The sequence below is a fragment of the Natrix helvetica genome (genome assembly GCF_964273705.1).
Source record: "Natrix helvetica genome assembly, chromosome: 1".
Lineage (NCBI taxonomy): Eukaryota > Metazoa > Chordata > Lepidosauria > Squamata > Natricidae > Natrix > Natrix helvetica.
The window spans coordinates 98,220,527-98,234,803 of record NC_138548.1 but is presented as its reverse complement, the minus strand read 5'-3'; positions in this window follow the sequence as shown (position 1 = coordinate 98,234,803).

The window sequence follows — 14,277 nt, the reverse complement described above, 5'->3', positions numbered from 1 at the left end:
GTTCTTATAAATTAGTGCTTATGTCATCAGACATAATATCTAACCACCTTGTCAATAAAGGAGAATGTTTGCAGCTCAGAGTTAAATGAAGGCTCCTTGGTGATGGCTCTCTGAGCTTGGTTGTTTTCTTGCAGATCCAAAATGGGCAACATCATCAGTGCTAGGATAGGCTAAGACTAGCAGTTGGTATTTTGATTTTAATTACAAGTTTTGTCCCCTGTAGTCCAGCATTTCTAATAGAATAGAATTAGGATAGAATAGAATAGCATTCTTTATTGGCCAAGAGTGATTGGACACACAAGGAATTTGCCTGTGGTGCATATGCTCTCAGTGTACGTAAGGAGGAAAAAAAATGCATTCATCTTCTATATATAAATAAAAATGTAATGTTTGTTTGTTCAAAATCTCAAATCTCTGAAAGTTCTTCACCGATTGCTTTGAAATTTTGACACAACGTTGCATTCGAATACGCACATGTTTTTATATACCTATGTTACAGTGATGGCGAACCTGTGGCACGCCGAGCCATTTTTCAGGGCACGTGAGGCGCTGCCCTGTCAGCTGGCCAGCGCACATGCGCGCGCTGGCCAGCTGAGTTCACCTTTTTAAAAGCCATTTTTTGCCCTCCCCAGGCTCCAGAGGCTTTATAGGAGCCTGGGGAGGGCGAAAGGAGCTTCCCCCGCCCCCCGGAGGCCCTCCGGAGGCTGTAGTGACTTCCTGTTTGCTCGGAGGGTGGTTTTAAGCGTTCCGAAGGCTTTAGGGACCGTCCGGAGGCTTCCCTGATGCCTTCGGAGCGCTTAAAATGACCCTCCAAGCAAACCGGTTTGCTCGGAGGGTGGTTTTAAGCGTTCGAAAGGCTTTAGGGACCGTCCGGAGGCTTCCCTGACGCCTTCGGAGCACTTTGGAGCGCTTAAAACGACCCTCCGAGCAAACCGGAAGCCACTTCCAGTTTGCCCGGAGGGTCGTTTTAAGCGTTCCGAAGGCTTCAGGGAAGCCTCCGGATGGTCCCTGAAGCCTTCGGGGGGGCGCGGGGGGCTCTTTTCACTCTCCCCAGGCTCCTATAAAGCCTCTGAAGCCTGGGGAGGGCGAAAAAAGCATGTAAAAAGGGGGGTCACGCGTTGTGCGCGCATGCGCACTGGGGGGGCGTGTTGCATTATGGGTGCGGCACGCCCACACACGACCCCACCTGCGCTCCCCCCCTTGTGGCACGCGAGCCAAAAAAGGTTCGCCATCGCTGGTATATTATATAGATGTCACCTGTGACAGGTAAAACCATGCTTTTTTGTAAAAACATGCTTTTTTCAAAACCAGCACCATCTGCTGGACGTAAAAGCAACACATGCTATACTAAATATTTCACGATTCCATTTCAATGTTTCCGATTGCATTGTTTTATTTTCATTTTGATTTAATTATTTCCTGTGACATTGCTTTGGAATTGAGCTGTGTCGTTTACCATAGCGTTCATTTCATGAGTATAGTATATTCGGAACAGTTCGGCCTCTCTCCAGCTTCGTCGCAACGGTCCTTTATATGTGTGGCTCGGCTGTGGCCGTACCCTTTCCCCTTTCCGCCCGTCCTCTGACGAGCTTTGGCCATTTCTGCCAAGGGGAGCCGAAGTCCTTCGGCCTCTCCCCTCCCCTCCCACCGGGCCTTTGCTGTCTGTGGCGGGGTGGTGCTTGCGCCATCCTTCGGCCGCCTCCCCCTGCCCTCAAGCCCGCCTCCCCCTGCCCAGCCCAGCGGAGCTCCAGAGGAGGTGGAGGCGGAACATCTCCTCAGCTCGGCCGGCCGCGCATGCTCTCCAACCCCCCTCACAGCGAGCCAGCTACACCCTCGCCATGGCGGCTCTGAAGGGGGGGCGGGGGCGGCGGTCTCAGCCTGAGACGTGGTAGGGCTGGGGAGCCCGCTGGGTGTCCCGTGAGGCGGCAGCATCTCTGGATGTGGCCACGGCCAGTGGGTGCTGCCTCGCATCCGCATCACCAGGGGTGGCTCCTTCCTCCTCCTCCTCCTCCTCCTCCTCCTGCTCCTCAGGGAACGCTGGCCGCCTCCTCACCACCGCCGGTTAAGGAAGCTGGGTTGGGGGGGGCCACCTCCTCCTCCTCTCCTTCTCAGCCCGGCTGGGCAAGCACCTGAGGGAGGCATCATCGTTGTCGTTGTCGGCATCGGGCCTTCCCCCGCTGGCTCCAATGCAGCAGCAGCCACAGCAGTAGCAGCAGCAGCCTGACTCAGTGGCGGAGGCATGGGAGAGGAAGAACATGGCGTAGCCTGCTGACTCGGTGGGCTGGCAGCGGCACCGGCTGGGAGGTCTCCCTGCCCGGCCTGGCCCAGCCAACACCGCCTCCGACGCCGCCTCCATCTCCTCCTGCCCTCCTGGGGCACCTCCACCGCAGAGCCTGGCGCTGCTCTTGCAGGGAGGAGGAGGCATCGGGGGTCTGGCGGGCACCCAGTTGAAGAAGAAAAGGGGCTTCCAGATCACCAGTGTGACCCCAGCACAGATCTTGGCCAGCCTCAGCTCCAACAACAGCATCGCCGAAGTCATGGAGAGCTACAACGACCTGGATGAGTCGTACACCGAGGACTTCTCTTCTGAGATCCTGGACATCTCGCTCTCCCGGGCCGCTGACTTGGGGGAGCCCGAGCGTAGCTCCTCCAAGGAGACGCTCAACAACTTCCATGAGGCCGACAGCCCCAACGCCGTCTCCCTCAACCAGCCTCGCCCAGCAGCCCCGAGGCCTGACCAACAGCAGCGCCCCCCCCACCGCCCCACTACGCCCACGGGGGACAACCCCAGCTCCCTCCCTCCCATGCTGGGGTCCCTCTGCCCATGTCTGGATGGGCCCCATCCAGCCCGTTGCGGGGAGCTTGGAGGGTGCTAGGCCGGGACCTGCGGGAGCGTCCTCCATGGCGGCTCTTGCAGGGGCCACTGTGGCTCACTTCCATGAGGGGGCTGCCTCTGCCGAGGGAGCCGTGGCCGGTGCAGCGAGTGGCAGAGCCCGCCAGGTGGGCAAGACCCTCACGAACCTTGCCGCTGTTGGCAACGGCATGGCCCTGCCCGGAGGGAACCACCCTGGGAATGTTTCTTTCTTCGCATGCTTTTGGTAAATGTGCCGGGTCCAATGTCTTTCCAGCAACTGAAAATTGTTTTTCACATGGACAATTATATGTTGCGTGTTCTAGAGTCGGCAAACCAGACAATCTCTATATCTGCACAGACAATGGAACAACAAAAAATATTGTATACCCACAAGCATTGTGAAATTAAACATATTAGAAACTTGCGCTTTCTCTTTTCTTTCTTTTCCATTTAACCAGACTGGGTCACAGCAACGTGTGGCCGGGTACAGCTAGTCAAGAATAAAAAGATACAACAGTGATAGTCAAAGTTACTAATAAGCTATCAAATCATATTAGAAAAAAATAAAAACAATATAAATTGGAAAGATACAAGCAACATGGTTATAATCATAAGTGGGGAGAGATAGATACTAGGAAGGAAGAGAAGAATAATAGTAATACATTATTGGCAATGGTCAGTTGCAAATATTTTTACTACCGGTTTGGATGTGCTCCTGCGCGCGTGCAACACTTCTGCACATGCGCAGAAGCGTCCGGGTGGGTGGGCGGGGCCTCCTGGCGCCGCTACTACCGGTACGGCCGAACTGGGCCGAACCAGAGCAACTCACCACTGATTCTTGGTAAATTATTGACAGTGTTGTGGGAATTAATTGCTAAGCAGAGTGATAGCATTCAGGGGGAAAACTGTCCCCGTGTCTAGTTGTTCTGGTGTGCAGTGCTCTGTAGAGTCATTTTGAGGGTAGAAGTTGAAACAATTTATGTCCAGGATGAGAGGGGTCTGTAGATATATTCACAGCCCTCTTTTTGACTCGTGCAGTATATAGATCCTCAATGGAAGGCAGATTGGTAGCAATTGTTTTTTCTACAGTACTAATTATCCCTTGAAGTCTATGTTTATCTTGTTTGGTTGCAGAGCCAAACCAGACAGTTATGGAGGTGCAGATGACAGTCTCAATAATTCCTTACATGCAGAATATTTTGATATTATGCATGTAAATTGAATAAATAAGGAGACTCTGTGCAATCCTTTCCATGTTATGAACTATTGTGCCATGTCAGTTCTTTTCCAGAGTAAATAAGAAAATCAAGAATCTCTTTGTGTATTTATGTAATTGTTTGAATTCCTCTGCTACTACACTTTTCAAAACCAACATCCATATGCTTACACTGTATCCATTCTTAGTTTAAAATCTAGAAGTATGATAAATATACAAGAAAAGTACTTCAAAGATACAATTTAATGCCATAATCATAACCAAATGTCTCTAGTTCATGATAGATTAGCACGCTTTAGTTTTCAATTTAGACAATATAACAGGTACCAAACAGAAAATGGTTAAGAAGTTTGTAAAGGACCAGCTAGATTACTGCTACCGGTCAGCAAACCTATGAAGAGGAATTCATTTAATATAAACTGTCAAGTTTTTGCAAAAAAGCCTTATTCCATTTTCTGATTGAAAAGAACACTTTCTTATTAGATCACATAAGGAGCTGGCTTGGCACCAAGATGGAAATGTTTTTTTTTTTTCGTGAATGAACCCTATGTCAAGCTATCACACGAAAATAACCATAACTATAATTCAGTTTCCCCATTCTATGCTTTAGAATTGGCTGTGCTTGGCTCATCCAGAGAGCAAAGCAGCTGCATTTCTATACTTTGTGCTTCTTCAAAGCTTCCCTCACAGTTACTTCTGGGACTTGACTTAAGGGTAAGTAGTGAATCCACCAAGCTTATGAATAATGGTAAACTATTTAGGGCAGTGAAAACCAAAAGTGACTGAAAAGAACTGTAAAAGAATCTGTTCTAACTTGATGAATAATCAGCCAAATGGCAAATACAATTAAATTTAAATAAATAAAATATGCAATCCCCCTCCACCGCAACTTCATATATTTGCTTGTACACTCTGAGCATCCCGTCACAAACCCAAAAAAAGATTGTGGCAATTATGTGGCATCATAGCGGAGAGCTTAATGAAGGCATCAACTCAGTGATGCCTTCATTGAGTCCCTTTTTGGGAGAGGGGGCGGTTTAGAAATGTGAATAAATAATAATAATAATAAATAAGTGACTGTGAATTATGAAAAACCTAAATACCATGTTGGAAAAAGGGCTGAAAATAAAATGCCAAGATACAAATCTTGATGTGTCTCTACCACTGTGTACAATACTGAATGAAAAAGGATATAACAGCTGAAAAAAGAAATGTGAGAGAAGATGTCTAAAATGAATAGGAGGCTCAAACAAAAACCCAGAAAAGATGAGAATGTTTGACTATTATCTTGAATAAAGGCAACTGGGTGATGGTTGAGAAGTATAAACTCCTGCATGGAATGGAGAAAATAGGCATAGAGCAGGGGTGTCAAACTCAAGGCTCATGGGCTGGATGCGGCCTGTGATGTGCTTGAATCTGGCCCATGGGGCCATCCTGGAAAATGTAAGAGGCTGGCCCGCGTCGCTTTGGCCTGATCTATCCAGCCAGCATAGCTTTGGCCTGGTATATCCAATAGGAAGAGGAAAGATCAGGCTAGCCTAGCTTCAGCCCGGTCTACCCAGTGTGAAGAGGAAACATGGCAGCAGTTTGGGAGTGGCATCAAGCTGGCCATACCTACCCCCCCCACCACCAAGGTTAACCACAGCCCTGATGTGGCTCTCAATGAACTTGAGTTTGACACTCCTGGCATAGAATTTTCCTCCCTCTTAAAACTATAGACCATGGTTTTGGAAGGAGACTAGAAAGAGATTTATAATAGGCAAAAGAAGCAAAGAAGCAGCACAGTAAATAATTTGTGGAAATTATGTTCTTTAATATGAATGGCTGTAAAACAGTGACGTGCAGTGAGGTTTATGGCTGGTGAGGCTGGTGACATCATCAAATGATCATCATGAAGGGAGGACTGTGACAACTTTGATCTTTGCAAGCATGCAAGCAAAATACCCCAGGAACACGGTGGCGGGGACAGCAACTCCTTCTGCTGCGCTGCGGAGAAGAGCCACGCTGTGCTCCTCAGCGCTAGCCTCAGATCAGCGCGAGCCGCGATCCCCTTCATGTTGGCTCAGGAAGGAGTGGAATGGGACCGCGTGTGCAGGAGGCTCCTCAGCTCTAGCCTCAGATTAGCGTGAGCCACGGTCCCCTTCATGTTGGCTCAGGAAGGAGGGGAATGGGACCGTGGCTCGTGGTCAACAAGCGAGGGTTAAAAGCCTAAAACATCCCGAGGTAGGGAAGGCATGCAGTTCTCCTGCCTCCTAGTAGAGGGCGCTTTTTTAGAGGCTTTTTTAAGCCTCACCTCAGCACTCGCCTTTTCCCTTTTACATTTTTTTTCTTTTCATGATGAGAGCGGTGAGGCTCTGTCTCCCCTGCCTCCCCTGACTGCACGTCGCTGCTGTAAAGTGATTGGATAAATTCTTAAAGAACAAATGAAAAAACAAGTATTGTCTCCAGGGAAAAGGCATTATTCATTAAAATACCAAATATGATAGAAGAAGGGTATAGCTTCATTTCCTGCCTTTTATGAAGATAATAGCTGGTCACTGTAAAATGCTAAATAAAATAGGCCCTGATCTGGTTTAGCACATTTGCTCTTGTGTTCTTCCTTGCAATAGCTGTAAAGCAATTCAGTCAGGGCTGCAAAATCAGATGATCCTCAAACAACAAGAGTTGTTGCTACTCACAGGTATAATATTATGCAGGCTTTTAAAAAAAGAAATATTTTTTTTCCAGCTGTGACTCAAAACACTGCTATAACTTTGCCAGATTCTTGTGTCAAGTGAAAATATATGCCTTACTTGTGCTACTCTTACAGTTGACAATAAATCTGTCCCACAAGTATTGCAGCCGAGACAAGTACTGCCTGTATTGTACCATACCTGTAACATCTGGTTTTTCCTATTATGTTAGATATACATCTAATAAACAAATCTTTCTTTTTAAACCTTGGCTTAAAGATCTCTAATGATCTTCATTGCTCTTTGGTGACTCCTATTCCAAATGTTTGAATCCTTTCCAAAATGTTATTTCTAATGGCTAATTTCCCACTAATAAATCTTCGGTTTCCTTATTCAGTATCACAGATTGGAAATGTATTCCTGATTCTACTGTGTATGTCAGGCAGCTGGATAATCCACAATGTGCCATGTGCATTCCTTTGAACAAAGCCTGAGCAATTGTAATTATTGTCTACCATAGCATTTCTCCACCTTAGCACACTTTCAGATGTGTGAACTTTAACTCCCAGAATTCCTCATCAGGCCAAAATCCACACATCTGAAAGTTGTCAAGGTCCAGAAACATTGCACTACCATATGACTGGCAGGGATTATTCCTTCCTTCTAACTAGGAGATATCATTATGACTACAATTGCATATGTTGCTTGGTGATTGTCTTTTATTGGTCCCCATAGTCTCCAGAAAATAATGCAGTCCAACAGTTTTGGCGTAGAAATTATTTCAAGACTAGAATTAATGACGGTATTGTGGTCTCACCAATTCCATTTTTATATTTTTAGTATGATCCAACATCATCCCCAAAGAATCTGATAAGTTGATTTGCGTACTAAAAGGCCTGAATAAATAGCATTCAGTATTTCCCACATAATTCCATATACACAGTTTGCGCAACCAAAGGACATTATTTCAAGGGTCGTTACAAACCCGGGAATAGCCTCTAAGTGATTAGATTTTTAATATCAGAAATGGGACCTTTTCCCTACCATAAAAGTGAAGTGTCAGCCTTCCCAGACAGGAAAGATGACCAGATGAGTTAATTTTTGTTATTGTAAGGCTACATTAGCAGAATCTTGCAAATCTTACAATACAATTCTTCTGCCATCTCATTTACAGACTGATTAATATGAAGTTACTTTCTTTGCCTGTTAATGTTTCTGCAGTTTATGCTTTCTCTTATCTGATCACTCCCTAGGCAGCATCTCTCCCAAGTTCATCCCAGAAAGCATGGGGGAGGGGGAGAGAAACAAGGAAGGCCTGACAGTCAACAAATCCAGATTGAAGGTTCAGATGATCATACACTAAATTATGCTTTCTGCAATCCTATCTGAAGATGTGCTGAAATTCAAGAGCATGTTCAACAAGTATTGTGGAATTAGTTTAACTAGGCTGATTGTGCTAATTGTATTTAGTATGATAGGATGTAAGGTTTGGAGGAATTTTGGATATGATGTAAGGTTTGAAGGAATTCAACTAGTTCAATTCCCTGCCAAGTAAAAGATTCCATATTCCTGTCAGATAGATTCTGTTTAAATATTCCCAGAAAATAAACTTTATCTACTACTAGATAAAGTAGAAGAATGTGGGTTAGACAGCATCATCACCAGATGGATTCGTAACTGGCTGACCAACCGCACTCAACGTGTAGTCCTCAATGGAACTGCATCTACATGGAGGGAAGTATGCAGTGGAGTACCCCAAGGCTCTGTTTTGGGCCCAGTACTCTTCAACATCTTCATCAATGATTTGGATGAGGGAATAAATGGGGAACTCATCACATTTGCAGATGACACCAAGCTGGCAGGAATAGCCAACACTCCAAAAGATAGGCTTAAGATACAGAAGGATCTTGACAAACTTGAACATTGGGCACTATCTAATAAAATAAAATTCAATGCTGAAAAGAGTAAGGTTCTACATTTAGGCAACAAAAACGAAATGTACAGGTACAGTATAGGTGGTACCTTGCTCAAAAGTAGTAACTGTGAAAGGAATCTTGGAGTCCTAGTGGACAATCATTTAAATATGAGCCAGCAGTATGCAGCAGCTGCCAAAAAAGCCAACACAGTTCTAGGCTGCATAAATAGAGGGATAGAATCAAGATCACGTGAAGTGTTAATACCACTTTATAATGCCTTGGTAAGGCCACACTTGGAATACTGCATTCAGTTTTGGTCACCACAATGTAGAAAAGATTTGGAGACTCTAGAAAGAGTGCAGAGAAGAGCAACAAAGATGATTAGGGGACTGGAGACTAAAACATGAAGAACGGTTGCAGGAACTGGGTATGTTTAGTTTAAGAGAAAGAAGGACTAGGGGAGACATGATAGCAGTGTTCCAATATCTCAGGAGTTGTCACAAAGAAGAGGGAGTCAAACTATTCTCCAAGGCACCTGAGGTAGAACAAGAAGCAATGGGTGGAAACTAATCAAGGAGAGAAGCAACTTAGAACTGAGAAGAAATTTCCTGACAGTTAGAACAATTAATCAGTGGAACAGCTTGCCTCCAGAAGTTGTGAATGCCCCAACACTGGAAGTCTTTAAGAAGATGTTGGATAGCCATTTGTCTGAAACAGTATAGGGTTTTCTGCCTAGGCAGAGGGTTGGACTAGAAGACCTCCAAGGTCCCTTCCAACTCTGCTATTATATTGTATTATTGTACACTCTACCCTTTCATAAAATGCATTTTTCATTGTTGACTAGCAAGTCAACAGGTCAGTTTTTTTCTGATTTTCAGCAAAAATCTCTTTCATTATCACTTAAATCTTCTGTTACTATTATCCTTTAGCACAACTTTGAGCAAGTTTACCTGTCTTCTATGGGACAAGTCTTCAGAAAATTTAAAGATAGCTACCCTGTTTCCCTGAAAATAAGACCTGCCTGGATAATAAGCCAACCGGGTTTTTGAACACATGCACTAAAATAAGCCCTCCCAAAAATAAGCCCTCCCTGAAAATATTGCAACACAGCAGCAGTCATGAGATGACCACACTCGCCACCTCCTGCACCTCAAAATAATAAGACATCCCCAAAAATAAGGCCAAGTGTTTATTTCGGGGATCAAAAGAAAATAAGGGAAACAGGGTATCATATCTCCCAATTATGCAGAATAAACATATCCAATGCCTCCGACTATTCTTCATAATTTTTCTCTATCATTATCACCTTAATTGATCTCCCTTGAACTTGCTCCAATTTGTCAATATCCATATTAAAATGCAGTGCCAGGAACTGGATGCAATATTTTAATGTGGTCCACCTATGTCCACATAAAAGCTAAAATATCCAGCTGATCAGACTAAGAGACGTGAAGAGGTTCAGTCTGATTAATAGCAGTCTACTCCACAGATATTCTAGAGGATAACTCAATGAACTTTTAATTTATCCCTCAAATTTTGTAACATCAAATTCATCTGAGTAACGGGGACTGAGAATGCAATGCAGAATACTGATCTGAACACCCTTCTCTTATAATCTTCAGAAAGGTCATTGATCACACAATGACTGAGCGTGACAGAACTTGTGGTTTAGTAATATTGGTTGGTAGTATTCACATTTAAAGAGATATGGTGGTGTAGTGGTTACAATGCAGTATTGCAGGCTAATTTGGCTGATGCCAGTAGTTCTATTCTCACCAGCTCAAGACTGACTAAGCCTTCCATCCTTCTGAGGTCAGTAAAATGAGAAGCCAGACTGTTGGGGGCAAAAGTTTGACTCTATAAACCACTTAGAGAGAGATGTGAAGCAGTATATAAATCTAGGGACTATTGCTATTGCTAAATGCTATTTGTGATACAACACATCTGGACCAGCAGTTGAGGAAAGGCCCAAATAGATTAAAGGTTAGGAAATAAGGATTCAATTCCTTGCTCAGCAATAAACTTACTATATGCATATTTGGTATTGCAGTGAGATAGAATAATGGTGCTCATTCTGTTCCTCAGATAGCATAGCTGAGGAATAGCCATCACTATATAATGTTTTGAAAAGGACTTGGACATTTTGCCTTTGTGTGAGATTGAAAAAGGAAACTATCATTTTAATAACATCATTCTTAAAGCAATCACGGTTTTTCAGACTTGCGTGGAAATTTAGGAAAAAAAATTTTTTTCTTAAATTGCAGGGAGGTGCTGGGCTCATGCAAAATTCAAAGCATATCTACGTAATCATTTTAAAAGCATGCATAACCTAGTTAGTTAGGTTTGCTTTTAGTATATCTCTATCTTAATGAAGAGCACCCACCTTGTTTAAGCTGAGGTCTTAGCCATAGACCAACGGTCTCTGACCTTTCTGGCTTTGTGGTCAGATGGAAAGGATAGGGGATGGTTTTGCACGCGTGCACGCACGCACACACACACATGGAGCTGTGTATGTGCACACTCACCTGCCTACTGCTTCTGCAGCAGAGTTGGTATTCAGCAGGTTCTGACCAGTTCTGGAGAATCAGTACTGCAAATTTTGAGTAGTTCAGAGAACTGGTAAATACCACCCCCATCTATTCTCTGCCTTCTGAGTCCCAGCTGATCTGGAGGGAATTGGGATTTTGCAGTAATCTTCCCCTGCCACACCCACCAAGCCACGCCATGCCCACCAAGCCCACCCACAGAACCGATAGTAAAAAAAATTGAATCCCACTGCTGTTCTGCGGCCTGTTTCTGAATAGGCCACAGTCCGGTAGTGGGCTTCATTAAGGATTCACCTGAAGCTAAACCAAGGCTTTGTTCCCATATTTATTACTATGTAAAGTTACTATTGTACTATTGTACTTTCATTGCTCAGACAAGGAAAACAGGGAGGAGTTTCCCATCCCATCGCTATCTTTTTGAAGGTTTAATTGCATGAAACATTTAGCAAAAGAGAAGAGGCATAGTTTGCCAGATTTTTTAAAAAAATTATCTTCAGTTGAAACATGTCAAAAATCTGTTAAGTTTGATAAATAAAGATGGATGTAAATGAGTTTTGCTACTGTCCCTCCTTCTCATAGTTTCTGCCTCAGTGGTTACTTCCCTCAGCTAGTTTATTTTATGCCATAATGTTCAAGAAAATGTTGTGTTTATCACAGACAGCAGACACCTGCAGAGAAAAATGCTTCTGTCATTAATAATAATTGTAAAAGCAGTCATATGACAAAAACTGTTCCTGGTCGCAGCCTTTTCTTCCTGAAAGTAGACATTAAACTCTCTGCAGTTTCTTCAAGCTATTCAGACTAAGAGCCTTTCCTCCATGCAGTCTCAAAGTGCTGGCCTTTCTTACGTAAACCACTACAGGTTGTCCTTGGGACTAGAAAATTCATTATTAAGCAATCTGATTGTTAAGTGAAGCATTATAGTTTTATGACCTTTTTTTTGCTGCTGTCGTTAAACAAATCTGGCTTCCCCTCATTGTAATGAGATTTTGGAATGGGGAACGGGATGCTGCTTGGGATACAATCAGACAACAGAGGTGGGAGCCTCCAGTGGCTTAACAGGCAGAGAAAGACATTTAGGAAGGATCCACCTTAATGTATTAAGCAATTAAAAGTAGTGGTGTTTTGTACTTTTAGACTTACACATTTCTGTTAATGTAATCTTTAGCTCAGTGATGGCGAACCTATGGCACACGTGCCACAGGTGGCACGCGGAGCCATTTGTCAGGGCACGCGAGGTGCTGCCCTGTCAGCTGGCCAGCGCGCATGCGCACGCTGGCCAGCTGAGTTCACCATTTTTAAAAGCCATTTTTCGCCCTCCCCAGGCTCCAGAGGCTTTATAGGAGTCTGGGGAGGGCGAAAAGAGCCTCCCTGCCCCCCCCGGAGGCCCTCCGGAGGCTTCAGGGACCGTCCGGAGGCTTCCCTGAAGCCTTCTGAATGCTTAAAACGACCCTCCGAGCAAACCGGAAATGACTTCTGGTTTGCTCGGAGGGTTGTTTTAAGTGCTCCGAAGGCATCAGGGAAGCCTCCGGACGATCCCTGAAGCCTCCGGAGGGCCTCCGGGGGGGCGGGAAAGGCTCTTTTCGCCCTCCCCAGACTCCTATAAAGCCTCTGGAGCCTGGGGAGGGCGAAAAAAGCATGTAAAAATGGGGCAGAGCGCCGTTTGTGCACGCATGCGCACTGGGGGGGTCACACATTGCATTATGGGTGCGGCACGCACGCACACGACCCCCCTGCGTTCCCCCCACTTGTGGCACGTGAGCCAAAAAAGGTTCACCATCGCTGCTTTAGCTCATCTAGCTGTGTTTCCTGCCTGGTTTATCCAGGAGAATTGACCTCAGTCTTGAAACTGAGCGTGTGGAAAGCAGTGAATAGTGAAGCTGAGGTATTCCTGCTAAAACACAGAATAACCATTTGGAATGGAGATGTTTGTCTACAATAAAATGAAAGGCAGCAGGTGAATCCGACCAACATAGAAAACACTACTTCTGATCAGATGTGTGGAGGCTGCCTCCCTGATAGTCTGGGGCAGGTAGAGGATAATGTCATGTATTCCTTCCCTTCATAGTTAATCAGTGGGCAAAGTGAAATCTATATGACCCCAAAGAGAAGAAAGTTTTCAGATGGTGCTCATAAGGAGGCCAGAGTTGCTTAAGAATCAGGCAGCCTATAAATTCAATTAAGTTTATAAACGTATAAGCAAATAAGGATAAGTAAACAAGTAAGTAAGTAAGGGTGGAAGTGTCTTTCAGACCGGTAAGATACAGTACGTTGGCTGCACTCATCAATGTTAGTTTTAGTGGAATGACTTGAAAAAACAGAAAAACTTAAGCTTTACTTTAAATTTGAACTGGCTTATATCTGGGGATCAATCATATCATAGCTATTGATAGGACAAGTCATGTTCTGTCAGTCTCATTTCTTGCGTCCAAACTGAAAATAATAAATATATTTTGTACTGATTTATCTTTCAGGAAGATATTTCTTTTAAAAAAATCTTAGTTATTAAACCAAACTCAATTGTCTGCTTCAGTTTACTAATCCCTGAAGCTCTGGAGTTCAGAATTGGATAGCAGCTTAGGATAGGAAGATGACAATATGCGTCATTTTTGTATTTCTAATTTTGGATTACATCCAAATAGACACAAACAAATCTAAACCCACTACAAACATGATGGTGATTCTATTTTAATAGGTACTTCTTTCAGAAAGTAAGAGCTATTTGAGTAGGCATCTCAACTGAATTGTATGTAATGCTGCAATCGGTACCATTGTTCCAACTTTCTACAATTTTGACTTGACTGTAACAGATGCAAAAAGTTAATTAAAAACACAGTTTGAAGAATGCAGCACATCATCAAAATGGCTTCCGACAGCAGTCTATGAACGGGAGAGTAAGACCTTGTTTCACAAATGTTCATATAGTGTCTTGCACATTTAATTCCCGTTAGCACCCATTCAATCAGTTTTGCATTAGATTGTCATTGAATTCAATTAAAAAGATTATAACAGGAGTTGTAATATTTCAAGCAGTCATTCCCATATGACTTTGTATGGACATGGCAGTTAAATC